General features: G+C 40.4%; 1 pseudogene; it reads left to right on the top strand.

Moving 5' to 3' along the window:
* The first annotated feature begins 60 nt into the window (after positions 1–60).
* On the top strand, positions 61–17,466 carry LOC123457468 (annotated as a pseudogene).
* Positions 17,467–19,380: the final 1,914 nt, after the last annotated feature.

Below are 19,380 nucleotides of genomic sequence, written 5' to 3'. Positions count from 1 at the left end.
GTGTGTCTGCTAAGCTCTTTGGAACCCAGAGGGCTCCATCACAGGTCTATGCTGCCTGACATGGAGCTGCAGGATTTGAGGTGAGTTAGTGCTGCTGAGTTTCAGGTTTCCTTTGATATTCTCTTTCCTTGGTGTTCTCCTACTTCTTCTAAGAATAGGGATATTTGTTCTGTGCCATTGTATGTTGAAAGCATATGAGTTGCATTTCAATGATATAAGATATATATTTAAGCCTGAGTCTCAAAAGAGATTCTGCATTTACAATTTTGAAATTATTAACAACTATGGGCACTTTTGTTTGTCAGAAGACATTTTAAAGAATAGTATGAATATGGTTTGTATTGAAATCCCTCAAATACCAACAACATCAGGAATAACAATTCATGCACAACATAAGTGATAAACAGATTTTATTTCTCTGATTATTAATCCATGATTTTGGAATAAAATGGAATAGTAACTTGATAGTCTGAATGCTCTGACCATAGTGAACCAAGAATGATAAATTATAATATTTTAGCCCTTTAGAGAATAATTTAACACCAGAGCCTAAATTTTCTTAAACTAAGTAAAGTAGAAGATAATTGAACAGGAGGGAAAGTCTCTAGAATAATGTAAATGAGATCTTGGCATTATCTTTCCTCCTCACAGGCCTTGTGTTGTTGGCTTTACCATGCACAACTCTGCACATGTGTCTGGCAAAATCAAGTTTAGGCAGTCTCAGGACCTCATGTTCGCATAGGAAACACTCTTAGCCACTAAGACGTCTCTACAACCCCAGAGGAAAAATACGATTTTAAAGCAATAGACACCAAAAAGTATAATTATATTAGCAAACAATAAATTGGAATCAAAAGATTCATAAATAAAATGGAGACAAAACATTGAAACTTGTGAATTAATAATACTATGGGATCATGGAGATCAGGGTGGGGTTGGTAGTGGGCTCTAAGTACAGTGCTGTAGTGTATAACATACAACTGAGTACTGTTTACTACTTCAAATGTGTAAAAAAGTATATTATTAGTATATAAGTATCTCCATAGAAGATATATGTATGATTATCTATAATAAGACAAAACTCTAGCATACTACAATATGTTAAGGATCCACCTTAATACAAAGAACATGGAGTGTAGCCATCTGAATTGCTCAGAAATAGAGCAAGTCATATGTCTAATACCCTGTGTAAAGCCTACCTATTGCTCCTTTAAGATAGCATATGCATCAGATTTAATAATAAGCATGACTTAAAAGGACTTCTTCATTTACAGAACTACAATAAGCTGAGTATTCATGCACCTTTAAATCTATATATGCATGGCTATTATGACAGTTTAGATCCATAAAAATCTGCAGAATCTGTTAAAGGCTTGCTCTTCTACCCATGGTACTGATAAGAATGGATGGAGCCTAGTGGGATGTCTTTGGTCATTGGGTTCATTATGGAAAAGGGAACCATATGTCTCTGGCATCCTCTATTACTTCTCTTGTAATCTCAGTTTTTAAAGAAATGGAATTCCTCCACCAATGCTTTTGCTATACAATACTACCCCACTGACCAAGGACTGAAGCCTTGAAACCTATGATCCCAGATAAAGCTTTCCTATTTGTTAACTTGCTGGTTGCAATAACAGAAACCTATCACTGCCACATTGTTCTAAAAACTAAAAGTGATTCAGAATTATTCTTCTGTGGTAACATCTTACTGAAATGGATCATTGAGAGAAAACTGTGTACAAATTTAATTTCAATTTATTCTTAGGCACAAAAAAAGTGATTGTAACACTTCCCATTTTTTACAAAATGCAAAAACAAAAAAACTGTTCCAAAAAGTGGCACTGTACTTAATTACATAGTGCTTCAATATAGTGTAACAAGGAAGGAGGTTCCAAGTTTGTTAATCATATTTATAAAACATTGACAAGTCTAAAGGAGAAACAAGAGGAAGTAGCTTTTGACAGACAGGCAGGGACAGAATCTCAATGAGGGAACAAGAATATGCCAATCTATTCTTAATTGCAGCCAAAAGGGCAACTGCCTAACTGTGCTGTACAACCCCAGGAAAGAAAGGCAGGGCATTAAGAGTTCACTGGGTCTTTTAGGGGGGAGTAATCTCTAACATAAATGCCAGTGGGAGGATACTGTTCGGGGGTGGGGGGCAAGGGAGGCACTCACCTGTAGCTCACCAGTCCTCTAGTCCCCTCAAGCAGCCGCTGTACCCACAGTCTCAGCTTCAGGATACCCCTGTACTTACTGTAGAAAAGGGGTCCCAGACCAACATGGTTCCACTTGCCTCACTGCACAGGGGCAACTGTCCTGCTACCTATGCCTATGCGTTACCTTGGACAGGCACCACCCACTGGCCTGTTGGAGCTCAAGCTCCTTCTGTCCACTTGCCTGCTACACATGCACTGCTGACCTCCGCTTGTGCAAGCTTAGCCTGCTCTGCCCATTTTCTCACTACTGCTCTGGCCACCGCCCATTCATGCACAAGCCCAGGCCCATTTGACCTGACACGCAAGCTCAGGCTCACTCTGCCTGCCCCCCTGTGCAAACTCAAGGGCAAGCACCTCCCTATCTGACGCACTAGCTGGCTGCCAGTGTCCTGTTGTGGGCAAGCTCAGACTGCTTCTGGGTCCCAGTGTGCCACCACACACGAGTTTAGGCTGCTTTGGTACTTGGTGCTTCAGCGTTGCTCTGAGCGTGAGTGCAGGCAGCTTTGGTACACCACCACGTGAGAACTCAGGCAACTTTGGCAGCCCTGCTATGCAGGAACTTAGGCTGCTTTGGCACTCTGCCAAGTGAGAGCTCAGACTGCTTAGCATCTGACTCAGGCTGCTTCAGCTTCCCACTGTGCTTCAGCTCAGGCTGATCCACCCATCCATGTGTTAGCTCAAGGCCACTCAGCCCATCTGCTTGCCTGACAGCTCACCCAGGCCAGCTTCCCCAAGAGGCTCCACTTTCCCTGCCCATCAAGACCACAGTCCTACTCTCCCTGCCCATACACTGTGATCGGAAGACCACAGTACAAAAGGAATAACATGAAAAATCAAATGAAGTAAATCCAGTTAGATCACTCAGTCTTAGAATGAACATCTCTAATCAAAACATAGAAGAGACATTAGGATCAGAATGTGAAAATGAAGCTATGAGCAATGCAACCCTGACCAAGCTACTGGTAGAACTTGCAGAAAAGCAACAAAGGTCCGATAATTGTGTGGATGCTACCATCACTAAAGATAAGAAAATGGAAGGAATTCAAAGACAGTTAAGAGATATGAAGGAGAGTGGAAAAATGAGGACCTCAAAAATCAGCTGGCAATGCTAAATGAAGACATAACTAAATGCAAGGATGAATTCCAAGAAGCATCAAGAAAATCAAAAAATGATGTGAAAAAAGGACCATGACAGAGGGATAGAAACTATATAGAAAAGTAGTAGAAAATGCAAACCTAACTGAACAAGTCCAAAAGTCTCTAGAAGCTCTCAAGAATACAGTCAGCCATGTGGAGGATAGGAACTCTGATCTGGAAGGCAAGATGGAAGAAACAGTATGAGAGTTCAAAAGTTTCAATAAGTTCAAAAATTTCTGTGAACAGAACATGAGGGAATTGTGGGATACCCTGAAACGTTGTAATACCCGGATCATTGGAATACCAGAAGGAGAATAAATTTAGGCCAAGGGCACGGAGAGATTATTTAACAATATAATCAAAGAAAACTTTCCCATTCTCTCAAAAGAAAGGCACATAAAGATACAAGAACCTAACAGAACTCCAAACAGATTGGACCAAAGGAGAAACTCTCCAAGACATATTGTCATTAAGACTTTAAACACTGGGCTGGAGAGATGGCTTAGCAGTTAAGTGCTTGCCTGTGAAGCCTAAGGACCCTGGTTCGAGGCTCGGTTCCCCAGGTCCCACATTAGCCAGATGCACAAGGGGGCGCACGCATCTGGAGTTCGTTTGCAGAGGCTGGAAGCCCTGGCATGCCCATTCTCTCTCTCTCCCTCTATCTGTCTTTCTCTCTGTGTCTGTTGCTCTCAAATAAATAATAATAATAATAATAATAATAATAATAATAATAATTTTTTTAAAAAAAGACTTTAAACACTGATACCAAAGAGAAAATTCTAAAAGCAGCTAGGGAAAAACAGCACATCATCACTTTTAAAGATAACAACATCAGAATTACTTCAGACTTGTCAGTGGAAACCCTGAAAGCCAGAAGGGCCTGGAATGAAACACTACAACCCATTCACAAAATGGAGCAAAAAGCTGGAGAGGCAGTTAAAGGAGGAATAAATACAAATGGCAAACACAAACTTCAGAAAATGTGCATCATTCCTAATCATCAGTGAAATGCAAATTAAAACTACTATTAGATTCCACCTTACCCCAGTAAGGATAGCAAATGTCAAAAGACCAAATGAAAACAACTGCTGGTGAGGATATGGAGAAATAGGAAACATCCTCCACTGTTGGTGGGAATGTAAGATGGTACAACCACTTTGAAAAGCAATATGGAGACTGCTGACAATGCTGACTATAGAGTTACCAACAGACCAAGTTATTTCCTTACTGGACATGTGCCCTAAAACTTTTAAACCCAGTCCAGAGAGATTTGCTCAACAATGTCTATAGCAGCTCAATTCATAATAGCTAAGAGCTGGAATCAATGTCCATCACTAGAAGAATGGATAACTAAGATGTAGTATATCTACAATGGAATTCTACACAGCAGTAAGGAAAAACGATACAACAAAATTTGAGGAAAAATGGTTGAGCAGATCATTCTCAGTGAACTTACCCAAACACAGAAAGATAATTGACGCATAGTCTCACTCATCTACAGCACCTAAGCTGAATCTACACAAGATGCTGACATACCCTGCAAGCATCTCGAGGACTATACAATAGGGTGGGTGGAAAGGGAGAGGATGGCAAGGAAGGGGGGGGAGACACAAATCTAGACCCAAATGGCAATGGTACCATAAAATTCTACATCCTAAAAGGCAGACAAAATGATTGAATGATTCAAAATGATTCACGAGGCCCTTAGAGGGAACATGTAAGCCACAGGCACTGGAGAGTGTATGATGAAGACTGACATTAATCTTCTACAGTTTCTCTCTCTCTCTCTCTCTCTCTCTCTCTCTCTCTCTCTTTCTCTCTTGTGTGTGTGTGTCACTTCTCTCTAACTCTTTTATATTAGTTATCTTTTTCTTCCTTTTCTTAGTGGACACTGACCTATAACTCCCAGTACCAGCATGTGGCTATCATCCACAATGAGCTTTTGATCAGAGAGACCTACAAGGTTTCCTAAAAGACAGACATATTTCTGTCATAGTACTTGATGACCCACCAAAGTTAGTAGTAAGACTCTACTACTGAAGACACTATATTGATTGACACGTAAAATGGAATAACATAGCTGGAAGAGACTCAGTCCCTAGACAGTCAGCGTGTCTAGTGCCAGAAGGTGCTACATGGGCGATTGGGGGGAAATGACCAAGATCTGTCCAAGAAACTCATGGTAACCTACTTAGCAGCAAATAACCTGTCGTGATGCTCACACAAGTGCAATAGTGGCACACAGCCATGATGGGAAACCAACTGCTCTTGATTTGGCCTACTGATCCACTCAATGAAACCAGACCCATAGTTGGAGCTGGTTAACAAGTCAGAACCATATCCAAACATGGGCCCACTCTCCATTATCAAGCTACCACCAATCGTGGGCTACAAGAAGGCCTACACCTATTAAATTCTCTATTAAAAAAATAAGGGTTACCCCATTTGTCTGGTGCTAACTTTACTCTCCATTGGAGAATCTGCTTCTCTATTTCAGATAGATGCAGATCCTAAGGAGAGAACCACCCCATCATACCTCAAAAGGCCCCCTGCTGAAACTAAGAATAATTGGCAAAACAAGCAAGGGTGCTGTTCTCTTGGTGAACTGGGTGCCACCACAAGGTTGAAGGACATTGACACAGATAACAATCAACTCCTGCCAAATCAGATATCCAGAGACACAGAGGCCCCCAACACCTCATCACTGATGCAGAGCAAAAATGAACCCAACAGGGTCAGGGAAATTTTGTGGAAGAGGGGGCAGAAAGAATGTCAGAGCCACACATTGGGTCATGATATGCAGAGACATTTCTCCTACCCATATACCTCAACAAGGAGGAGCCAGGGGACATGGAGGAGGCTAACAATGCTACCAATTTGACTGTATTCACTGAGTACAAAACTAATTAATAAAAAAAAAAGTAACTAAGTTGGCAGACCTAAACTCAGATTCTTGATGTCTTGATGTTTACAGATACCTCAGTCATACAGTATTTCTTATTTACCTCTCTAAGTATATGTTTCAGAAACATTTTACTGTGCCTACTGTTTTACCAGCCAACTATCCTATACTTTAGTTAAACAATCTGGCATCTATAAAATATGTAACTCTTTTTTAAAAAATAATTTAATTTATTTACTTGAGAGGAAGGCAGACAGGGAGAATGGGTGTATCAGGGCCTCCAGACACTGAAAATGAACTCCAGATGCATCCATCACCTTAGGAATATGGCTTATGTTGGCACTGGGAAATTGAACTTTGGTCTTTAGACTTCACAGTGCTGTAACTCTTTTTGATTCAGGCTTTCTCAATGCCACAGTCATGTTTTGTTTTGTTTTGTTTTGTTTTCTTCTGTTCTGTTCTATTTTGTTTTGTTTTGTTTTAGTTTGTCTGGAACTGCAGCTGATCTTTGATCTCCAGGCACAGAGGCATTATCATATGGCCTTAGTGAAGTAGATTTCAGACATGTAGGCATTATTGAGAAAGTTTCATTTTCTGCATATAAGCTTGTGTCTGCCTGAATAAACCTGAGCCTTGATCAGAACTTGTCTTAGCTCCATTCCTTGTATTCCTGTCTCAGATTCATTCTCACTCCATCCTTTGGGGTCTGTTTCAACTCTCATGCTGCAGGCCAGCACAGCGTGGTGCCCAGAACAGGGACCTGAATTCAAGGAATTGAGGAACTACAACATCAACCCAGGATCTGCGGAAAAAAGTGAAACTAAAAAGATGACTGTAGTCGCCCACTCAGTCTTCTGGAATAAGGTAAGTTGGTGTAATTATGGGACAAGCAAAGAGTAAAAAGGAGCTAATTGCTGTGGTAAAAGATATTTTAAAAGCACAAGGAATTGGGATTGCTTCAAGTTCTTTAAGCAAATCTTTGGATTTCATTAATAAAATGAGTCCTTGGTTTATAGAGCAGGGAAATGTTGATTCAGAAGCTTGGGATAAAGTAGGGAAAGAATTAAATGTCTTTTTACAAACTCATGGTCCTAATAAGGTTCCATTAATTGCTTTTTCTTTATGGACTCTGATAAAGGATGCCTTGGATTCAGGTACAAGATAGTTTAGTGAAGCACATGTTAGATCACACTCAAGATGTCATTGAAGAAATTAGAAATTAAAGTTCTGGAAAAGGGACACCTGTAACTTACAAAGAATTGAATAAAGTTTCTAAGGAAAATAGTGATGAGGAAGAGGAGGAATTAGAAGAAGCAGCAGAATTAGAGGAAGAGGCCACTAATTATCATGCAGATTGGGACCCACCGCATCCCCCTACCCCCATGCCCTCCCCACAAGTATATGTAGCAGAATTTAAAAATGAGGTGGCAGCCTTAAAGGACATAGTAAATATGGAGAAAGAAAAAAGAAAGTTAAAAGATTAGTTACATAGTATCACTAAGAAGCCTTCTGAAATTGTCCACATATATTCATTGCAATCTACTCAGCATGTTTTTTAATTGCTCCCCCTTAGAAAGGGTGATACAGAAAGCCATGGAGGAAGGTGATGAGGAAGCACGAGCTTTCCCATTGGCTTATCCAGTAACTGAATTTCAACAGGGTGATCAAATGATGAGGCAATATGCTGCCTTTAATTTTAAAGACATAAAAGAATTAAAAACAGCTTGTGTGTAATATGGACCTATGTCACCATATATGATGTCAATTATAGAAGTGTTGGCAGGGAAAATTCTAACAGCAGATGATTGGAAATCTATAGGCAAAGCTTGTTTATCAGGAGAAGAATATTTAATTTGGAAAGTAGAATTCTATGACTTATGCAAAAAGACTGCAATGTTGAATCAACAGGCAGGAATGGTGATTGGAATGTTGATATGCTTACTGGGAAAGGAAATTATGCTGGGAATAACAATCAAATTGCATATCCCCCTGCTGTTTATCAACAAATAGCCACAGCAGCTCATAGAGTGTGATTTAGTCTTCCTTCAAAAGGAGAAGCTGCAGGGGAGAATTTAACTAAGATTATACAGGGTCCTGATGATAATTATGCCAATTTTGTAGATAGATTGATAAAAACTGAGGGGAGAGTATTTGGAGATGTTAGCGCTGGTATGGACTTTGTAAAACAGCTTGCTTATGAAAATGCAAATAGTGCTTGCAAAGCAGCTATATGGCCTTATAGAAAGAAAGTTGATCTACAAGTATATATTACACTATGTGCTGATATTTGCCCTAGCTACACACAGGGGATAGCCATGGCTGCAGCGTTACAAGGAATTCCTTTTCAAATGGCTGACACTGCAGCAATATCTGGCAAGTGCTTTTCTTGTGGAAAAATAGGACATATAAAAAAAGATTGTCCAATTAAAAGAAAATATGGAAGTTCCAATAATCCAGCTCCTGGTCTTTGCCCAAAGTGTAAAAGAGGAAAACACTGGGCAAATTAATGTAGATCTAAAATAGATAGAGATGGAAACCCTATTATCCAGTAGCAGGGAAACGGGAGGAGGGGCCAGCCCCAGGCCCTGCAAAGACAAGTTTATGGGGCAATTCAGTTTGTTCCTCAAACAGCCAGTTACAGCCACTCTCCCAACTTCTCGGAGCCACCCCAGGGAGTGCCATACTCACCTCAGTTCCTCCACCCACACAGTACTGACTCCAGAAATGGGACTTCAAGCATTGCCTACTGGACTATGTGGCCCACTACCAAAGGACAGTGTAGGCTTAATCTTGGGGAGAAGTAGCAGTACTATGCAGGGATTACAAATAGCTCCTGGAGTTATTGATGCAGATTTCTTCTCCAAAAACAATCTTTACAATATTGCTCAGTCAGAGAATAGCTCAATTGTTGCTCCTTCCAATGACAAGAACGGGAAGGTTTGCTAATGTTCAGGGTCAAGGGACTCAAGGATTTGGTTCAGATGCTTACTGAGTTCAACCTATCAGTAAGGAATGTCGAAAATTACCTTTAAAATTAAATGGGAAGCAATTTGAAGGGTTAATAGACACTGGAGCTGTTGTTAATATTTTGTCTAGTAATCATTGACCTGCTTCTTGGCCTAAGAATCCTACAGGGACTCAATTGAGAGGTATTGGACAATCTTCCTGTCCTGAGCAGAGTGCTGCAGAATTACTTTGGGAAGATGAGGAAGGTAATACTGGGTATTGAAACCTTACATTATAGACAGTTTGCCTTTAAACTTGTGGGGAAGAGATGTTTTGAGTCAAATGAAATTATTAATGTGTAGTCCTAATGAAATTGTTACTGTTCAAATGCTTAAACAGGGTTACTTGCCTGGTAAAGGATTAGGAAAATGGGGACAAGGTGACTCATTAGCTATTCAAGTAGCTTCTAATGCAAATCATCAAGGGCTGGGGTATTTCCCCTAGTGGCCACTGGTCAGACCGTGCTGCCCCATGCAGAACCTATTTGTTGGAAATCTGATGATCCTGTATGGTGGATCAGTGGCCTTTGACATGGGAAAAACTGATAGCTGCATTAAAAAAAAAATCAGGAAAATGGTGGTTACTACAAGATCTGAGAGCTGTAAATGTTACTATGCATTTAATGGGAGCATTGCAACCTGGTCTGCCTAGTCCTGTAGCTATTCCAGCTGACTTTTGTAAAATGATTATTGACTTGAAAGATTTCTTTTTTACTATACCTTTACATCCATGAGATCGTTGCTATTTTGCTTTTAGTGTATCTTCTAGTAATTCTAAGGAGCCTATGAAAAGATATCAATGGAAGATTCTCCCTCAAGGTATGGCTAATAGTCCAACTTTATGTCAGAAATTTGTAATTAAAGCTTTAGCTTCTACAAGAAGCAAATTTCCTCAAATATATATTATTCATTATATGGATGGTATTTTATTAGCTGGAAAGGAAAAGACAGATGTTTTGACTTGTTTTTCTTACATGAAACAACAGCTCACAATGTGGGGATTAAAAATTGCACCTGAAAAGGTACAACAAGATTCCCCTTTTTCTTATCTTGGGTTTTATTTATATCCAAAACAAATTAAACCACAGAAAGTTACTCTTAAAACACAGAACCTTGCCACTTTAAATGATTTTCAGAAATTCTCAAGAGATATTAATTGGATTAGGCCTTATTTAAAACTTACTACTCATGAATTAAAACCTTTATTTAATATACTACAGGGGGACCCTAATCCTTCTTTTTGTTCCCTTATACCTGGAGCTTCTAAAGCATTAATTACAGTACAAAAGGCTATAGAAGAGCAATTTATCACTTATATTGACTATAGTAAAGAGTTGTGGTTACTTGTATTTCCTACCCCATATATTCCACCAGGATTGTTGTGGCCAGGAGCTCCTATACTATGGGTACATCTTGCATCTTCTCCTCCAAGAACTGTCACTCCTTATTATGACGATGTTGCTAAAGTAGTGATGGAAGGAAGGCCTGAATCTATTAAATATTTTGAAATAGAAACACAGGTTATTTGTCAGCCTTATAATTCAAAACAGGTTTCATGGCTTTTTGCTTTTTCAGATACTTGGGCATTATCCATGGCAGGTTTTGCAGGAAGCATTGATAATCATTACCCTAAACATAAATTGATTCAGTTCTTCATGCAACATCAAGTCATTTTTCCTTGCAATACACAATTTTATCCTATCAAGGATGCTATGTTGGCCTTTACAGATGGATCTTCTTCTGGCCTAGCTGCTTATTCTTTAAATAGACAAACATATACTTTTAATACTCCTTATAAATCTTCACAATTTGTAGAACTGGAAGCCTTTAAAGCTTTATTGCAACATACTGCTACTATATCTGTTAATATTTATACTGATAGCCAATATATTGTCCACTCAATTCCTTATTTAGAAACCTGTAGTAGAATAAGTCCTTCTTCTACCATTTACAATTTGTTTGCACAGGTTCAACTTTTGATTCTCCAGTGCTCAGCACCTTTCTATGTAGGACACCTTCGTACTCATTCAGGCCTCCTGGGACCCTTAGCTCTGGGAAATGCTATTACAGACAAGGCTACTAGAAAATTTTCTGTGGAAGAAGCTATTAATGCTCATAAGCTTCAACATCTTAATGCTAATACTCTACGTCTTAAGTATAAAAGTACAAGTGAACAAGCATGACAGATGGTTAAAAATTGTCAACAGTATCTCACATTTTTACCTGTGCCACATTGTGGTGTCAATCCTTGAGGTTTGACGCCTGGCCATTTATGGCAAATGGATATAACTCATGTTCCTGAGTTTGGAAAAATGAAATTTGTACATGTTTCTATTGACACTTATTCTGGTTTCATTTGTGCTTCAGCTCAAATGGGAGAAGCTACTAAACATGTTATTGCTCATTGTCTTCATTCTTTTAATATTTTAGGAGTATCTAAACAACTGAAAGCAGATAATGGTCCAGGATATACAAGTGCAGGACTTAAGCACTTTTGTTCTTCTTTTAATATTGAACATGTTACTGGAATTCCTTATAACCCCCTCCCCCCCCAAGGGCAAGGTATCATTGAACAAGTGAATGGAACACTAGAAGTCTGGTTACAAAAAACTAAAAGGGGGGAAATGACACAGTGATCAGTAACAAGATGGTTACATCATACTTTATTTGTTTTAATTTTTTACTTTTGGATGCAAAAGGGTTTTCTGCTGTTGACCGTTTTGGGCATGCACAAACCAAGACTAATTATGCTAAAGTAATGAGGAAATATCCATTGACTAACAAATGGAGTGAACCCGACCCTGTATTAATATAGGGACAAGGATCTGTTTGTATTTTTTCACAGAAAGAAAATGGAGCCAGATGGTTGCCAGAACTTTTGGTCTGGTATGCAGGCCACAAGCTCAAACAAGAGGACACTGCTGATCCTGATGATATGGTGTAATCTACATCTTGCTTACAGTAAAGTCTACTGGACTGTTCTCAGGATTGTGGTGGTCAGACAATGGACATCAGCAAACTTATGTGTGGAAAATTGCTGCTGCTATGGGAGGTTTCAAAATTACATCTGACAGCAATATTCAAATAGTCTTCCGAAGGGAACTGTTGTGGCCTGTGTTACACCACCTTATGCCCTGATGCTAGGAAATGTAGATATTACTTGGTATCATGGGTCTGAAGGAATGTTTTATGTTACCTGTGATAATTGTAGTCTGTCCAGTTGTATTTCTCATAATTCTGAAATTGTAATGACTGTCAAACAACCTGCATTTGTTATGATTCCTGTTAATCTTTCAAAGCCTTGGTATTCTGACAAGGGTATTCAAATTCTAGAGGAAGTTAAAAATAGTTTAAGTAGATTATTAAAATAGAGTTGTAGGTTTAGTTATTGCTGGGATTGTTGCATTTATTACATTATTAGCTTCTATTACTACTGCTGCTGTTGCTCTTCCACAAGAAGTTCATACTGCACACTTTGTTAATAATCTATGTAAAAACGTTTCTGTTGCTTTGGGAACTCAAGTAACCATAGACAAGAATTTAGAATAAAAAATAGATGCTTTGTTTGATGTAGTGACCTATTTAGGAGAGCAAATTCAAGGAATGAAGATTAGAGCTTGATTGGAATGCCATGCAGATTACCAATGGATCTGCATCACCTCTACAACTTACAATGCTAGTTAGGAAGATTAGGTAAAGGTCAAAATGCACTTGGAAGGAATCTGGCACCATGATAACATTTCTTTGGATTTGGTTAGTTTACATTCAAAAATTCTAGCTATACAGAACAGTCACCTTGATTTTGACACCACTAAGGCTGCTAATGACTTACTTGCTGCAACTAAGTCTGTGTTGCCTGGTTGGAACTCTCTAAGTTCCTGGATAGGCAGCTTAGCAGCTGTGGGAGTTTGCCTTCTGCTTCTCTTATGCCTATTGCCTATTTTCTTCAAGTGTGTAATGAAGTCTATTGTGAATGTTCACATAGAGGTCCAAGGTATGCACTATAGAACACGTCCTTGGCTCCCTCAGACTTTATCCTAATTCTCCCTGAATTTTGTCAGGCTGGTAGCCAGAGACAGGTAAGATGAGGAGAGGAGGCATCCAACCTAAGACAGGGCACGTGTTGAAGGATAATACATTTGTCCGCCAGGCGTGGTGGTGCACACCTTTAATTCCAGCACTCGGTGGGCAGAGGTAGGAGGATCGCCATGAGTTCAAGGCCACCCTGAGGCTCCATAGTGAATTCCAGGTCAGCCTGGGCTTGAGTGAGGCCCTACCTCAAAAAAAAAAAAAAAAAAAATTTGTCCTATGATGGGTAAGGATGTTCTTCTGCCTCTGACAACCTAAGACAGGCACAGTCACTTCCTTTAATAAATAAAGAAGGGGGAGATGTCGGGAGCTGCAGCTGCTCTTTGACTTTGGGAATTGCAGCTGGTCTTTGATCTCCAGGCACAGAGGCATTATCGTATGGCCTTGGTGAAGCAGACTTCAGACATATAGGCATTATTGAGAAAGTTTTATTTTCTGCATGTAAGCTTGTGTCCACCTGAATAAATCTGAGCCTTGATCAGAACTTGTCTTGGCTCCATTGCTTGTGTTCTTGTCTCAGATTCATTCCCACTCCCTCCTTCAGGGTTTGTTTCATCTCTCGTGCTGCAGGCTGGCACAGTTTGGTCTGTAATCATTAAGGCCACTGGCTCAACCTCATGTATCATTTTGTCTCTCAGTAAAGTAACCATTTAATACATAATAGAGAAACCCTTTGAGTTCCAAAAGTCCTTTACTGTGTAAAATACTCTTGTAACATGCAGCTTATAGAATCAGTGCATATCCTAATGGTTGCTCAATAGTTTAAAAGGTGATTGAATTATTGGTGTGGGAAGTTACTGTAACAGTTGTGCACAATAATTAAATACATCTGAACCCATATGATTTACTGTATAAGGAGATCTTTTGAAAATTTCTAGAAAGTTATTCAATATCCCATTGACCAAGATTTTAAGACATATTTTATAGCTGAATCCCTCAACTTAAGTGCCTACATTGTCCATAGAGAGAGAAGGAAGTAGTGTAATGGTGACTGTAGCCATGAAAGAAACTGCTGTTTCCTTAGTGGACCATTATTTCCCAGTCATTACTGTAATTGAGAAGAAACATCCCTTAAATATGCTAAATCAATTAATTACCCATATGCCCTTACTTTAACATCCTGCAGTAGTGAAACAGCTTCCAGATGTCACAGTTGCTAATAATTCTTGGTCATGGTGTTTCCATGGGTATACTGTCCTATACCTGCTAGGAATGCGAGAAGTGCAGAGTCATGGTCTCCTGGTGTGAAAATCATGCCTGTGATGAGCTGAATCTTGGCTTCAGCATAACTTCATTTATCATTGTGGATAACTGATTTAATCATTTTCTACCTTGATTTCCTTATAAGTGGAAATGGGAGCCATGATTTATGGTGGCAAGGAATCATTAATTACACAACTGGATATTAGGAATTCTGTGTTTTGAAAAGAACTAGACATGGGCTTAGTCGTAATTAGCCTTTGATGTCCCCATGTTCTTGCATAAGAATGACCTGATTGACTCATTTTCCCATTGAGAAAGTGTATATGGCAACATTAAGTTCTGTTTGCTATTAAATGCAGTCTTTTTTCATTAAAAAAAAAAAAAGAAATGAAGGTGAACCCTGAAAAGTGTAATATCATAGGTAGTGACTGTGGGCAGCTCCCAAGGTCTGTGATGTTGGCAAGAATTAAATATAATACAGGACTGAATTTGTCTTTTGGCTCATATCAAAATAAAAGGAAAGAACTACCCCTAGTAATGACTTCCAGGCAAATTATAATAGCCAGGAACTGATAAAAACCACATACTCATCCAACTGCATACTAGTTCAATCAGAATTATGAGTGAGGTCCAACCTGGTGCTCAACGTTGGGCTCTCTGGCTGAGCCCAGTGTGTATGCAGTACAAAACTGTACAACTGAAACAAATGGGAGTGCAGGCAATGGTTAAAACCCTCGGTCTTTGATCATTGTAGGGTTCTTAGTCAAAGCATTCCAGCTCTTTTTGGCATTGATCCTCCAAATTGCTCCCTTCTCTACTGAAAGTTTTCCGATTGTGCAGACGGTTTCCCATTATCTATTTCATTTCTCCTTAGCATTGGTCTAGGTTCTGCAAAGGTTTGCTCTTTAAAACACATTCCAAAACATGTAAACATGATTTATAAATTACATGTCTGAAACTTGATTTCACAGAAGGAATTATATGCATTGTTTTTCTCTAAGTCACTAGTTATGTTGTCTTTCTGGCATTCAATCAATATTGCTAAATGTCTTGGTAAGCTATTCTGGGAGCCGCCGAGCCAGGCCGAGCCAACCCCAGCGGTGGGCGCGGGCATGGCCGGGGGGGGGGGGGGGGGGGGGGGGGGGAAGCCGCCCGGGAGCCGCGGAGGCGGGGAGCGGGAGCGCCTGGCGCGCGGAGCCTTTGGCGGTTGCTCGCTCTCTGCGGAGACGCCCCGGTGGATGTGCTCTGGCCGCCAGGCGCACTGCGCAGGGGAGCCTAGGCAGCGGCGCGGCGAACCAGGCGGGCCGCCGGTTCCCGGGGCAGGAGGCGTGGGCGTCTGAGCCGCGGCCTTTCCCTGGGGCGTGAGAGCGCCCCGCTTCTCCGGACCGCTCCGCCCAGCCCCCGGCCCTGGCCGCCGTCCCACAGCGGTTCCCGGTGCTCAGCCCGGACACGCGCCCGGGCGGCGGGGTTCAGCCGGCCGCTGCTGCCTTGGGGGAGCGCGGGCGGGCGGGCGGGCGGGAGTGTGCGCGCGCGTGTGGGCAGGGTGCCGCGGGCTGCAGCGGAGGCCCTTCGGAAGAATGACTCGAGTCCATCGCGGCGTGCTGCCTGAGCGAGGAGGCCAAGGAAGCCCTACGCATGAACGCCGAGGTCCAGCGGCAGCTCCGCAGGGACCAGCGGGACGCGCGCCAGGAGCTCAAGCTGCTTGAGCTCGAGACAGGAGAGACTGTCAAGAATACCTTTATCAAGCAGATGAGGATCATCCATGGCTCTGGATACTCTGATGAAGGCAAAAGGGGCTTCACCAAGCTGGTGTACCAGAACATCTTCACAGCCATGCAGGCCATGATTAGAGCTATGGACACACTCAAGATCCCTTATAAGTTTGATGAGCACAATAAGGCTCATGCACAGTTAGTGCGAGAGGTTGATGTGGAGAAGGTGTCTGCTTTTGAGAATCCCTACGTAGATGCAATGAAGAGCTTGTGGAATGATCCTGGAATCCAGGAATGCTATGATAGACGACGAGAATATCAATTACTACCTGAATGACTTGGACCGCATAGCCGACCCTTCCTACCTGCCTACACAACACGATGTGCTTAGAGGTCGAGTCCCTACCATAGGCATCATCGAATACCCCTTTGACTTAGAAAGTGTCATTTTCAGAATGGTTGATGTAGGGGAACAAAGGTCAGAGCAAAGAAAATGGATACACTGCTGTGAAAATGTCACGTCTGTCATGTTTCTAGTAGCGCTTAGTGACTATGATCAAGTCCTTGTGGAGTCTGACAATGAGAACCGGATGGAGGAAAGTAAAGCCCTCTTTAGAACAATTATTACCTATCCCTGGTTCCAGAGCTCCTCAGTCATTCTGTTCTTAAACAAGAAAGATCTTCTAGAGGAGAAAATTATGTATTCCCACCTAGTTGACTACTTCCCAGAATATGATGGACCCCAGAGAGATGCCCAGGCAGCTCGAGAATTCATCCTGAAGATGTTCATGGACCTGAACCCAGACAGTGACAAAATTATCTACTCCCATTTCACATGCGCTACAGACACCGAGAACATCCGCTTTGTCTTTGCTGCTCAAGGACACCATCCTCCAGTTGAACCTGGAGTACAATCTGGTCTAATCGTGCCTCCCAGAAACCTGCCCTTCCCTTCCCTGGTGGGATGATGATATACAGGAGGGACTGTATTTCTGTGGAAACAATTTGCATAATACTAATTTATTGCTGTCTGGACTCTGTGAGTGTGTCCACAGAGTTGTAGTAAATATTATGATTTTATTTAAACTGTTCAGAGGAAAACAGGATGCTGAAGTACAGTCCAAGCACATTTCCTCTCTATCTTTTTTTTAAAGGCAAAATCTTGTGATTCAGTGTATTTTAAATTCTCAGTCATGTACTCACAAAGACAAAAAAGCTTTTTTTCTCTCTCCTTTGCTGTTGAGCAAAACAAAGCTGATTTCTCTTCTTCCTAATGTATGCTTCCCTCATTATTTTCCCCCACATTACAATGACCTGTATCCTAGTTCCATTCTTGATCAAGTTTTTCTTTCAAATGGCAGGATAGTGTCGTTCGATTTAAACCATCTTTCATCAGCTTAATTTAACAGTTTGTAGTTTTTGCTGAGGGATTATATGTATTACTACTATGATTTTAAATGTTTTGCTTGGGAGACACATCTAGTGTCGTGTGTGTGTGTGTGTGTGTGTGTGTGTGTATTTGTATGTATGTGTAGTTGTGTCTCACTTTGGACTAAGTCACTGGGCGCCCATTAAAGGCTAAGCATCATTTCTTGAGGGGTTTGTCTTTCAGTTATAGTTGGATTGCTCATAGAAATGCATGGAAGTCAGAGGGCATGAGTACAGACAAACCGGGGGAGTCCTTGCTTGTGAAACATATGTGCCATTGTCCTTCCTTGATTGCTTCTTTTTCTTCTTTTTATTTTTATTTTTTCACTCTCTAAATCGCAGATGCCAAATACAATGCCAACAGACTCTACCTTCCTCAATGGCTGCTACCCAGAACCTTCCATAGGTGGGTCTGCCTTCCTTCCTTCCTTTTTTCTTCTTTGTCAACTTTTCCCCCTTTTTCAATTGTGTTTAGGCCATAATTTTTAAAATAATTTTTATGGTGAGTATGTGTTGCCAAAGCTGGCTTTTTTTTTAAAGACAAAAATGCATGAACTTAAACAATAAGCTAGCATCTTACAACGAAAACAAAAAGTAGAACTGTGGAGCCTAAGATGGCTGGCTGAAATGAATCTGAAACAAATTGTCAAACAAGTGGTAAATATAAATTTGATTCTCATGATCCATTCTTCTCTTTGCCCCTGAGGTCATATTATTTAGTGTTAGTGTTCCATGGTGAGTGTCCAAATCGCAGTATAGAAAAGTATCCTGTGTGGTCTGTCATAAAATCTGCTATGTCTCTTTATTGAAGCCAATTTTACTTATTCTTTGTGTTCAATTTCAAGTAAGTCTGCCAAGAACAGTGGTTGATAGTGTTCTACTGAGACTTGTAATTTAGGGGAAGACCAGGGGGGTCGTGAATACTAGCTTACCACCTTGGGATCTTCTTGAACTGTAACGGGCTAAGTTGAATTCAAGGAAGATTTGTGGATCTAACTCTAAAGTAACCTTTCAGTGTTCCGTCAGACATGTACTTATGTAACGAGATGTATTTATAAGAGATGTTTGCAATTTTGTATGTGCAATTTTTCAACAAATGCAAAAAGTACCACACATGAATCAGTGAGCTTCTGTCAAGCAGCCCAAGTTGCAATGTGACTTAAGAAAATAAATGGATTTTCTAGGACTGCTGGGAAGTTTGAATTAGACCATAATGCTAATCTCAATAGTATTTAGCACTAGTCTAAACTTCGATTTAAATAACTTTTTGGAATAACAAAGGGGAAGGAGAGAACTAACAGCTTATTAGATGAGTACCAAAGTTAGTGAAAAGTTACGAAATGTCATTCTTTACTCTCCTGGCCTCAAACAACACAGAATACTTTTTATTCCTTGTTCTAGAAAGCACCTGTAATTTAATTAACAGACTGCCTGTAGGTACAGAGTAATTATGAATGCTGTAATCACTGTACATACATCTCTTGATACTGCATTATCCATACTGGCTTTGTAATCATTAATTTTTTTGGCAGATTGAATGTGCTGTATTGATATGTGTCTATGTAATTGTATTGTATGTCTTATAGCTAATTCACATTTTGAATGATGTTATTTTATTTTTTAAGAGAGGAGAATGTAAACTTGTCAGTTTATTTCTAACTAGGGATTTGTTTTTTCATTTAGAA

The sequence above is a fragment of the Jaculus jaculus genome, unplaced genomic scaffold (assembly GCF_020740685.1).
Source record: "Jaculus jaculus isolate mJacJac1 unplaced genomic scaffold, mJacJac1.mat.Y.cur mat_scaffold_57_1_531177_arrow_ctg1, whole genome shotgun sequence".
Classification (NCBI taxonomy): domain Eukaryota; kingdom Metazoa; phylum Chordata; class Mammalia; order Rodentia; family Dipodidae; genus Jaculus; species Jaculus jaculus.
The sequence above is the reverse complement of the archived record's forward strand: the minus strand, read 5'-3'. Positions and strand labels throughout refer to the sequence as shown.